Raw genomic sequence first — 12,661 nt, forward strand, 5'->3', positions numbered from 1 at the left:
AGTATGGTGTTCCTAATAATTCTTTAGGTGAGTGTATATAATATACACAGTGCTGCTTATAATTATTCATACCCCTGCAAATTTTGACTTAAAGTCATTTTTATTCAACCAGCAAGTAATTTTTTGACGGGAAATGACATAGGTGTCTCCCAAAAGATAATAAGACGATGTACAAGAGGCATTATTGTGGAAAAAAAAAAAACATTTCTCAGCTTTTATTTACATTTGAGCAAAAAGTGTCCAGTCCAAAATGATTCATACCCTTCACAAACTGTCACAGTCTGTGGGAAAATCCAAAGTTCTATACCAGGGATGGCCAACCTGAGACTCTCCAGCTGTTGCAAAACTACAACTCCCATCGTGCCCGGACAGTCTACAGCTATCCGCCTACAGCAGGGCATGGTGGGAGTTATAGTTTTACAACAGCTGGAGAGCCGCAGGTTGGCCATGCCTGTTCTATACCATTCCAAATAGTCCAAGCTGTTCTAAAGCATCCTAATTACCCCGATTAATTGGAAACAGCTGTTTTAATTAACTCAACAGGTGAAAAACAGCAGCTCTCTGCAGTTGGTTTGTGGACAGTCATGGCTAAGACAAAGGAGCTCAGTGAGGACCTGCGGCTGCTCACAAGTCAGGAAAGGGCTACAAGGCCATTTCTAAATGTTTTCAAGTTCCAGTGGCTACAGTGCAAAGTATTAAATAAAAAATACAAGATGTTCTGCACTGTGGAAAATCTCAGAGGACGTGGTCGGAAGCCAAAAGTGACACCTGTGCTGGCCAGGAGGATAGTTAGAGAGGTGAAAAAGAATCCAAGGATCACCACCAAGGCCATCCTGGTGAATCTGGGATCTGCTGGTGGCAATGTCTCAAGGCAGACAATCCAGCGGACACTGCAGACCAAGGGCTCATGCACACGACAGTATGGCTTTTTCAGTGTTTTGCGGTCCGTTTTTTACGGATCCGTTGTTCCGTTTTTTGTTTCCGTTTTTCCGTATGCCATATACAGTATACAGTAATTACATAGAAAAAAATTGGGCTGGGCATAACATTTCCAATTGATGGTTCAGCAAAAACGGAACAGATACGGAAGACATACAGATGCATTTCCGTATGTGTTCCTTTTTTTGGCGGACCCATTGACTTGAATGGAGCCAAGCACCGTGATTTGCGGACAAGAATAGGACATGTTCTATCTTTTCACAGTACGGAAATACTGAAACTGAATGCACACGGAGACACTTCAGTTTTTTTTGCTGAACCATTGAAATGAATGGTTCAGTATATGTACCGCATACTGAACTCAAAAAACGGTCAGTATACTGAACGCAAAATACTGTTGTGTGCATGAGCCCAAAGAAGGACGCCACTTCTCCAGATAAGGCACACAAAAGCTCGCTTGGCCTTTACAAAAGCTCATCTGGACAAAGAAGAAGACTTCTGGTCTTCTGTGTTATGGTCAGATGAAAGAAAAATTGAATTGTTTGGTCACAATGAGGTTTCCCTTATTTGGCGTAAAAAAGGAGAAGCCTTCAACCCAAAGAACACCATCCCCACTGTCAAACATGGTGGTGGGAACCTAATGCTTTGGGGGTGTTTTTCAGCCAATGGACCAGGGAACCTAATCACAGTAAACGGCACCATGAAAAAAGAGCAATAGATGAGGATTCTCAACGACAACATCAGGCAGTCTGCAGAGAAACTTGGCCTTGGCACCAGTGGACATTTCAGCATGACAATGACCCAAAACACACAGCAAAAGTGGGGAAGAAATGGTTAGCAGACAACAACATTAACGTTTTGGAGAGGCCCAGCCAGAGTCCAGACTTGAATCCAATTGAGAATCTGTGGAGGGAGCTAAAGATCAGGGTGATGGCAAGAAGACCCTCCAACCTGAAAGATTTGGAGCTCATTGCTAAAGGTGAATGGGCAAAAATACCTGTGGAGACATGCAAAAAGCTGGTCTGCAATTATAGGAAGCGTCTGATTGCTGTAATAGCCAATAAAGGCTTTTCTATTGATGATTGAGAAGGGTATGAATCATTTTGGACTGGACACTTTTTACTCAAATGTAAATAAAAGCTGAGAAATGTTTTTTTTCTCCACAATAATACGTCTTGTACATCGTCTTATTATCTTTTGGGAGACACCCATGTCATTTTCCGTCAAAAAATTACTTGCTGGTTGAATAAAAGTAACTTGAAGTCAAAATTTGTCAGGGGTATGAATAATTATGGGCAGCACTGTATACACACACACACACATATATATATATTCTGCTCCTATCTGGGTGAGTGGGTGTAGCACAAAATTCTGTTGTAAAACCGACAGGCAGTATAAAGTTGGACAAATTGCCCCCCCTGCACCAGATGGAGGCTCTTTAGACCTGTCTACATTTTAGGGTTCATTCACACAGACGTATTTTTGCTGCACCGCGTCAGATCGGCATTTTTTTTTTTTACAGATCACACGCTGACCCATTCATTTCTATGGGGCTGCAAAAAATGTGGGCAAATTATAGAACATGTCTAATTCTTGTCCGTTTTGAAGACAATAGGCATTTTTTCAGTCGCGCCTGTGAAAATTGTGGGATGCACCCTCACACTAGATTAGTAACTGCCCCTGCACATACCTGTGCACTAGAACTGTGGTGTATGATACATTCTTGGGAAAATTGATGTAACGGAAAACTGGCTTAGTTGCCCACAGCCGCCAATCAGATTCCATCTTTCAGTTTTCAGTGTTTCTTTGGAAAATGTAAGGTGGAATCTGGTTGGTTGCTAAGGGCAACTAAGCCAGTTCTACTTCAGACCTGTTTTGATAGACCTCCCCCTCCATGTATGGTATAGAACTGATGAAGAGGGATGACTAGAACCACTGGGAATATGTCACCTTCCAGGATAAACTTGCGGGCGTATCTCTTCAGGTTCTTCTTCTTGCTGGAGCAGAAGGATGATGGGAAGGCTCCCTCAGCCAGCAGCCTGTAGATATCCTCCAGCTTGTTAGGACTGGTCTCCACCACTTCCTCCGCCACCTGCAGGGGCTCCATGCCTAGCACACCCTATGGCTGCTCCTCAGTGGTACCTGAACGCATACAGTAGAATGACTGACAGGCGACGAGACATGTCCCCTGCGCAGACAGCCGCAACATGTTTCCGGGGGACCTCTTTTACTGTAACACCGGAAACCCTAAGGGACCGTGTCAAACTCCACCGCTGCTTCGTCGGGCGCAGGGGAAGTAGGCTGCGTGTGACTGGACCTCCGCACTGGAAGTTTGCAGACGGTTTCTGGACCTGGAGGCGGGGCAGTCACCTGCTGTGTCCGGAAGTGGCTGTGCACACACGCAATGGAGTCTACAGGTTACAGGGGGTCTTCATAGTTGTGTGGTTGAGACTAGAATGGAGTTGTTACAATGAGGTCCTCCCCCTGGAGTCAGTAATCTAGCCTGTTCAGTGTAGAGCAGGCTAGAATGGAGTTGTTACAATGAGGTCCTCACCCTGGAGTCAGTAATCTAGCCTGTTCAGTGTAGAGCAGGCTAGAATGGAGTTGTTAGGAGGAGGTCCTCACCCTGGAGTGAGTATTCTAGCTTGTTCAGTGTAGAGCAGGCTAGAATGGAGTTGTTAGGAGGAGGTCCTCCCCCTGGAGTCAGTAATCTAGTCTGTTCACTAGAAAGCAGGCTAGAATGGAGTTGTTAGGAGGAGGTCCTCCTGTTCTTCATGTTACTTATTAAATTCTTTGCATTCTTAATTCTGGAAACTGTTTTACTAGATTTATGAATTCCCTATATAATTTTTTCATATATATATTTATTGATGCAATAGAAAAAATTCCATTCTGCTTGTTTTTACAAATACATAAAAATAGAACTAAGGGGTCATTTATTTTTAAATATATACGACCTTTTGGTGTATTTTTGGTGCAGATTTTTTCGCAAATGTGATTTGCGGCAAAATCTAAGACTTCTTCCCCTTCCAAGTCACTTACACCAGTTCTAAATAAGGAGGAATGGCGGGGAAGGGGTGGCCCGGCTGGTTTATAATTTCCTACACCAATGATGTAATTCTGAGCCGACATGATCAAATTCAGAGTTTTACAGTTGTGTTCACACAGCGCGGCCATTTTCTGTTAACACTCTCATTAATGGCTGTGTGGTTTTGCCAATAAAACACACAAGTGTCAATCAAAATGCCACTTATAAAACCACGCCGACCACATGAGCACGCCCTTCATGTATTTTAATTTCACAGTTTTATCTTCCACAGCCGACTAGATTAAGGACTTCTCAGAGAGGACCAATATTAACTCAATAAGCCACAGCAAATACAGGAGGACCTCCTTCTGCCCACTCCACTCTAGCCTGCTCTTTATAGAAAAGGCTAGGTTACTGACTCCAGGAGGAGGACCTTCTTCTAATATCTCTACAGCTTATATTACTGATAGTAGAGGAGGACCTCCTTCTAACACCTCTGCAGCTTCTAGCAATGATAATAGAGGAGCACCTCCTTCTAACAACTCCATTCTAGCTGATTCTATAGTGAACGGGCTAGATTACTGACTCCAGGATGAGGACCTCCTTCTGCCCACTCCATTCTAGCCTGCTCTGTATAGAAAAGACTAGATTACTGACTCCAGGATGAGGACCTCCTTCTAACACCTCTACAGCTTATATTACTGATAATAGAGGAGGACCTCCTTCTAACACCTCTACAGCTTATATTACTGATAATAGAGGAGGACATCCTTCTAACATCTCTGCAGGTTATATTACTGATAATAAAGGAGGACCTCCTTCTAACACCTCTGCAGCTTCTAGCAATGATAATAGAGGAGGACCTCCTTCTAACAACTCCATTCTAGCTGATTCTATAGTGAACGGGCTAGATTACTGACTCCAGGATGAGGACCTCCTTCTGCCCACTCCATTCTAGCCTGCTCTGTATAGAAAAGACTAGATTACTGACTCCAGGATGAGGACCTCCTTCTAACACCTCTACAGCTTATATTACTGATAATAGAGGAGGACCTCCTTCTAACACCTCTACAGCTTATATTACTGATAATAGAGGAGGACATCCTTCTAACATCTCTGCAGGTTATATTACTGATAATAAAGGAGGACCTCCTTCTAACACCTCTGCAGCTTCTAGCAATGATAATAGAGGAGGACCTCCTTCTAACAACTCCATTCTAGCTGATTCTATAGTGAACAGGCTAGATTACTGACTCCAGGATGAGGACCCAGGATGAGGACCTCCTTCTGCCCACTCCATTCTAGCCTGCTCTGTATAGAAAAGACTAGATTACTGACTCCAGGATGAGGACCTCCCTCTAACACCTCTGCAGCTTATATTACTGATAATAGAGGAGGACCTCCTTCTAATACCTCTGCAGCTTCTAGCAATGATAATAGAGGAGAACCTCCTTCTAACCACTCCATTCTAGCTGATTCTATAGTGAACAGGCTAGATTACTGACTCCAGGAGGACCTCCTTCTAACATCTCTAAAGCTTATATTACTGATAATAGAGGAGGACCTTCTTCTAACACCTCTGTAGCTTATATTACTGATAATAGAGGAGGACCTCCTTCTAACACCTCTGCAGCTTCTAGCAATGATAATAGAGGAGCACCTCCTTCTAACAACTCCATTCTAGCTGATTCTATAGTGAACAGGCTAGATTACCGACTCCAGGAGGAGGACCTCCTTCTAACACCTCTAAAGCATATCCTACTGGCTCCAGGAGGAGGCCCTCCTCCTAACATTCCTATTCTACCATATTACTGGCTCCAGAAGGAGTACCTTATTTCACCCACTATTCTAATAAGGGTCCATGCACATAAACATATGCCATCTGAGATATACAGTCCATGAGCAGGGCATATGTCCCAGAGCGCATAGCTTCATAGTTTACTATAATGCAGTGCACATCGGGCCACCTGCGGGACTACCATCCCAGACTCGTATTATCATGGGACATGATTGATGCCGCTCTGGGACATATGGCCTGCTCATGAATGCTATGTCTCGGAAGGCACACGTCTGTGTGCATGGGCCCTAACATGCAGTTGTTAGGAGGAGGTCCACACTCTGTAGTCAGTAATATATTAGAATGGAGTTGTTAGCAGGAGGTCCTTCTCTATTATCAGTAATATAAGCTGTAGAGTTGTTAGCAGGAGGTCCTCATCCTGGAGTCAGTAATCTAACCTGTTCACGATAGAATCAGCTAGAATGGAGTTGTGGTCGCGGCCACGGTCAGTAAGGTGACTGGAAGGGGCCCTAACAGTGGCTGGTGTGTGCCTGGAGCCACGGGACGTGGGCCTGCCTAAAAGAGGGCCAAAAAGACACCGGGTAGGGAAAGTGCTGTCGTTTAAGCATGTTTAGAACATGTTTACAAAGCCAAGGAACGGAATACCTGGCGGGTTTCAGTTAGCGGATCCGGAATGTACCGGGAGAAACAGGCAGATCTCCACCTACCCATGTGACGAATGACGTGCGGAGGCATCCCGTGCTTGGAAGCTGCCGATGCGGAAGGAATAACCAGATATTGTTTTGGGGTCCATCCCCACCCCTGCGACCAGGGATCTGATGTGTGAGATGAACTGTGGCGTGGATAGGGGTTTCCCTTGGAATGGAAGCAAAGGAGACTCAGGATCTGGAGATGGCGTGGAGTCTAGGAGACGTCGGAGCACCAGAACCGGACACCAGGCGTTTTCGGACTCAAAGAAGCGAATCTGTACGGGAGGACCGGTTTGGGATGTCTTGGTGGAAGGAAGGCTTAACACCAGGTGATCCTGGCTCCAGGATAGTTGCTTACTTTTCAGAAAGGTCGCCCTTTGGGAAGAAACTGAGAATTCTCCTGGGCGTAGGAAGCCGTAGAAGCTTAAATACATTGCGGCCTTGATGACCAGACTAAAGGAAGGGCCAAAATGGGTTGCCATCTAGGGTTGCTGACAGCAGCCTGAATAGTTCGCCGGAGACCGGCCGTCGGGAAGGAGTTGAGTCCTTGCTGCTTTTCTCAATGCCCCCGAGTGTGGCCTTGAAGGGCTTGAGATGTGAAAGCCAAGCGAACCTCTGGATTCTGCAGAACTAAGAAATGTTGCGCCCCGGCTAGGTACAAACGGATGGTGTTGGGTGCCAGCTTGAGGTTGACATGGCAATGGGCCATAAAAGCCATGATGTTGGAAACGAAGGCTGTATCTTGTTGGGGATGGTCCCTGGAAAATTTTAAAAAGAGGTTCCAACCTGTGCTGTAATTGCGGGCAGTGTTGATGGAGAGGGATCGGTGCATGAGGTCCTTGGCGGTTGCCAGCAGAGACCTCAATCCAACATCAGGTTGCTGAAGCCAGGAATCCGGGCCCCGGTCTGGTCTGCTTCTGGACATACCTGAAAGAACGTTTGAAAGTTGAAACGAGATAAGGCATCAACTGCCGTGTTGCTGACACCTGGAATATGGGAACATGAGAAATGGAAGTTATTGATCAAGGACAGCCAGACCAGTTTGCGCAAAAGGGACATGATCTTGGCAGACTTGGCTCGGCCTTTGGAGATGTTGTCCACCAAGTCTTGACGGTCTGAAATTAACATGACACTGGAATTAGCCCAGAGGTGACCCCAGACAGAGGCGGCTGCCACGATGGGATAAAATTCCAGAAATGGAGACGGACTGAGGGCCTGAGGGTCAGAACTGACCTGAGGCGGCCATGGACCAGCTAACCAGTGGGACCCGAAGATGGCAGCGAACCCCCGGGACGCCGCGGCATCGGAAAACACCCTGGCGTAGGACTGGGTCCTTGATGGGACGAACAGTCTGACCCCGTTCCAGGCTGAAAGAAAGCTGTCCCACATGCGCAAGTTTGCCATGGCAGCCCTGTCCAAGTGGACAATGCTGTTGGGATCAGAGGCTGCAGGAAGGAGCGAGAGCAGGCGAGAAATAAAGGCCCTGCCCTGGAGCATCACCCTTAAGGCAAAGTTTAATCTACCCAGAATGGACTGAAGCTCGACCTTGGTCACCTGGGAAGAGGTGATGGCCCCTGCAACGACTTCTCCGATTAGGGACAGTTTTGCCTCCGGAAGCCTGGCATCCATCCTGTCGGAATCTAGGACAAAACCCAGGAAGGTGATGGAAGTGGCCGGCCCCGAGGTCTTGCCCTGCGATATTGGGATGTGAAGGGCGGCAAAGAGCTCCAGGAGGGAGTGCAGCCCGGATGGCTGACATAGCAGAGGTTCTATGAGGAGAAAGTCGTCCAGGTAGTGGATGACCGCTGGGGCGCTGATTTTTATTTTATTATTTTTTTTTTTCCTTTCTCTTTTTTTTTTTCCTTCAGCCTTCCGGCTGATGCTGGGTGCCTGATGCCCCTTCTGCTTAACTCCGCGATGAGCCTTGGTACGGTCCATCTTCGGAGGGATTCTGGGCCGCCTTTGCCAGAGACCGAAGTTCCCGGGAGGGACAAAGCGTCGTCGACGTCCGAAACTTGTGACATGGCTCCGAAGATTGTAGTGACCTTGCGCCAGACCTGGAATTACAAAATATGGCAGCTGGAGAGGTCACGAGGACCGTGTACCGTAATTACTAAGGCCGTGAGCAACGTATTTGAGAACGTACCTGAGAGCGTGGATTCAATACCCTTGCCTTACCGCCTGAGGATCGACGGAAACGACCCGACTGGCCCTGAGGACTGGAAAAGTTAGGAGCAACGTGAGAGAATTGCGGAGCGGGATCTGAAAACCAATGATGACGCGGACGTACACACCGCTGTGCCGGCTAACAACGGAAACAGAGACGTGGATGAATGGAAACAAAGAACAGAGGGGTGTCTGGAGAGCCAGGAGGCGGAGTCGTAGACTGTGGCGAGAAGGAGGCCTGGATGTTCCAGGATGAGTGGCGAGGAGCGACCTGAACGTTTCAGGTTGGGTATGTGAGTAGGGTTGCCTGAGCGCTGAAGGCTACGTAGGACCGGGAAGACACCTGACGTATCGGCTAATGATAGTAATGACGGCTGCACGCAGTGGGCTGAAGAAAACAGGAACGAGACCCTGAAGTTTCCGGCAACGGTAGACAGGGAAGACACCTGAACGCTTCAGGCTAAGATGGACAGAGAAGACACCTGAACGCCTCAGGCTAAGCTGGACAGAGAAGACACCTGAACGCCTCAGGCTAAGCTGGACAGAGAAGACACCTGAACGCCTCAGGCTAAGATGGACGGAGCAGACACCTGAACGCCTCACGCTAAGATGGACGGAGCAGACACCTGAATACTTCAGGCTAAAATGGACAGAGAAGACACCTGAAAGCCTCAGGCTAAGATGGACAGAGAAGACACCTGAACGCTTCAGGGTACATTGACAGGGAAGACACCTGAACGCTCCAGGCTAAGACGTACAGAGAAGACAACCTGAATGCTTCAGGTTGAGCAGGATAGAAACATCCCCAGAACGCCTCCGGGGAGGTAGCACGGGATGCAGCCCAGAATTACCTACCTGAAAACCCTCAAGCTTGAGAATTCCCTCGAGTGCCCGGCAGGGACCTTCTGCCGAGCCTGTTGAAAAAAAAATATATATTTTTTTTTGTAAGAACATAAGACACCCGCCCAATACCTAAACCTGACGTCCGGAGGTCGAGACACGACACGGCGGGGACCACGAACGCTACGGGCACCTGGTAAAGGAACACAAATGTGAGAGTTTGACAGAGTGAGGGCCGGGCCTGCTGGGTCCGGGAAAAAGTAGGGCCGTGTAGCCAGGTGTGAGCGCCGGAGGATGGGAGCAGCAAGGGCCGGAACCCCCGCGAAGGCCAGGCTGGAAGGTCGCAGGACTGCGTGATTGTGTGCGGCTGGCAGGAGCGTTGACAGGGCCCCAAGGGCCACAGATCCAAACCTGGGTGGGCGCGGAGGCGGGTGGAGCCTGCGCCACGGACCGACCTGTCTATGTGCGGGTGGCAAGGTGGTGAGACACAGGAGCCAGGTTCAAGGGAACTAAACGATTCTTGAATGCAACACAGGACTGACCTCCCACCGATGTTAGGAACCTGGTATCTGGGGGCACGGACGACTCTGCGGACAGTGATGCCAAACGGTGCAGGTGTCAAGCATTGACATGCAAGGGTAGTGTGAAGACAAGCTGAGCCCATTATGTGGTAGCCACATGTAACCCAGTGTCACCCAACACTTGAGCAACCAAGGCAGGGACATAACTCCTGCTTCCAGCAGCACAGCTGTGCAGGGAGCGGGGATGCAGCGATGTGTGGCTCTGCTTGGGGTGAGGGACGGAGATGGTGTGCGTTACTTCTCCCCCTCCCCCATCCCCCCCCGGCGGCCAGCACGCTGTGCGGCAGACGGAACCGGCAGCACATGCACACGACCTCTCGCGAGAGGCTGGATGCGCCGGAATGGAGGAGAGGCCCGGCCGGCGGTGGGGGCTCGCAGGTGCAGGGGACCAGGAGGCGGCAAGAAGGAGCGGACCCGCGGGTGGACGGCCGGAGAGACGAGAGGCGTGAGATGCTGCTTACCTGGGAGGCGTGCTTACCGGAAGTGACGGGAGTCACCGGAAGTACGTGTAGCCGAGCGCGGTGTAATGAACTGGCCGATGGGGTTTAAGAAGGGAGACCTGGCCCCTCCCACAATTACAGGCTGCATGCAGCCTTAACTATTTGTTAGAAGGAGCTGCTCCTCTATTATCATTAATATGACCTGCAGAGTTGTTAGGAGGTTCTTCTCTATTATCAGTAATATAAGTTGTAAAGGTGTTAAAACAGGCATCCTCCAACTGCGGCCCTCCAGCTGTTGTAAAACTACACCTCCCATAATGCCCTGCTATAGGCTGATACCTGTAGGCTGTTCGGGCATGCTGGGAGTTGTCGTTTTTCAACAGCTGGAGGGCCGCAGTTGGAGGATGCCTGTGTTAGGAGGTCCTCCTCTATTATCAGTAATATAAGCTGTAGAGGTCAGAAGCCAGTAGTATAAGCTGTAGCGTTTTTAGAAGGAGTTCCTCCTCTTGGAATCATTGTTCTAAAAAAGTTTCCTTGAGAATGTAAAGAATTTAATATCAAGAGCAGGAGAACCGCCTCCTAACAACTCCATTCTAGCCGGCTTCATGGGCGCCGTGACACCTGCAGTGGAAGGGTCCCTAGGTCAGAGTTGGGAGGATTACTACCACTACCCCCCCCCCCCCCCCTTCCCAAAAGGTACTGAACAGGTACCTGGCATGTAGTTTACAGGACTGTGAGGCTGAGAAAGCCATATGTGTTCACACACTGTAAGGTAGGGGTATATGTTGTATAGGCAGAGATATGCGAGAATTACCCCCGAAGTCAAGCCAATATACACACACACAAATTAAAGTCACATACTTTATTTATTAAATATATGCTTTATTTTAAAACTTTTCAATAAATACCATTTGTCCTGTGTGTGCATAGATATAACTGCAGGCGTCTGTATATCTGAGAACACTGCACCTTCATGTCAATTGTTGACATGTTCTGAGAGACCAATTATAACATTTGGTTGTTTATTTTCAGCCCCCCCAACACCAAAGAGGAAAAAAATTGAGAAACCGTTAAAGTGTTTGTTTTCCAACATTTCAGAACCATTTACAGTTTTATACATTAAATACAGACTTGCATTTGAAAAAAAATTACAAGTTTAGCAAAAATAACAGAACTCAACTACAACAAGGCACTGGGAATAAGACTAAAGATAAAAAACACTTCTATTAAACTATACCTCAAAAAAGGTACATAAACTGCTTCCTCGTTGTCTTCTGTTTTCTGGGTGCACTAGTCCACAATGTGGTTGTGTCCGGCGCCAGTCTTTTATATATGAAGGAAGCTTAGGCTGCTTTCACACTCACATTTTGTGCGGATTTGTCATGGACAGACAGACCCGCACCGATAATACAAACACCTGCATTCGCTCAGAACGGACCTGTTTGTATTAGCCTACTTTCACACTGACATTTTGGCTTTCCGTTTGTGAGATCCGTTCAGGGCTCTCAGAAGCAATCCAGAACCTATCCATTTTGCCCAAATGCATTCTGAATGGAAAAGGATCCGCTCAGAAGGCATCAGTTTGCTTCCAATCAGTATCCTTTCAGTTTTGGAGACAGACACCAAAACACTGCCTGCAGCATTTTGCTGTCAGTCTGACAAAACAGAGCCAAACTAATACATTGTGTGTCAGGACGGAAGTCAATGGGGACGGATCCGTTTTCTCTGACAATCGAAAAACGGATCTGTTGCCCATTGACTTTCAATGATGTTCAAAACGGATCAGTCTTGGCAATGTTAAAGATAATACAAATAGATCAGTTCTGAACGGATGCAGACGGTTGTATTATCTGAACGGATCCGTTTGTGCAGCTCTGCACCAAACACGAGTGTGAAAGTAGCCCTATCTTTAACAAAGCAAGGAGTGTTCAAGACTGATCTGTTTTTGATAGGGTCATAGAAAACGGATCTGTCCCCATTGACTAAGGCTACTTTCACACTAGCGTTCAGGGCTCCGCTTGTGAGTTCCTTTTGAAGGCTCTCACAAGCGGCCCCGAATGGATCCGTCCAGCCCTAATGCATTCTGAATGGATGCGGATCCGCTCAGAATGCATCAGTCTGGCACCTTTTGCCTCCGCTCAGCAGGCGGACACCTGAACGCAGCTTGCAGCTTTCGGGTG

At 47.8% G+C, this 12,661-nt stretch overlaps 1 protein-coding gene across 2 annotated transcripts in view; it reads left to right on the forward strand.

The window, feature by feature from the left end:
* Positions 1 to 3,150: 3,150 nt before the first annotated feature.
* Positions 3,151 to 12,661, forward strand: part of OGFOD2 (2-oxoglutarate and iron dependent oxygenase domain containing 2) — a 59,501-nt gene continuing 49,990 nt past the window's right edge. The window contains exon 1 of one of the 2 annotated variants that reach the window (XM_040416181.1): positions 3,151 to 3,371. The gene's annotated coding sequence lies outside the window, so the exon portion shown is untranslated. The remainder of the gene's footprint in view (positions 3,372 to 12,661) is intronic. The other variant, XM_040416182.1, reaches the window with a different exon arrangement.

The sequence above is a fragment of the Bufo bufo genome, chromosome 2, assembly GCF_905171765.1.
Source record: "Bufo bufo chromosome 2, aBufBuf1.1, whole genome shotgun sequence".
NCBI classification, from domain to species: Eukaryota; Metazoa; Chordata; class Amphibia; order Anura; family Bufonidae; genus Bufo; species Bufo bufo.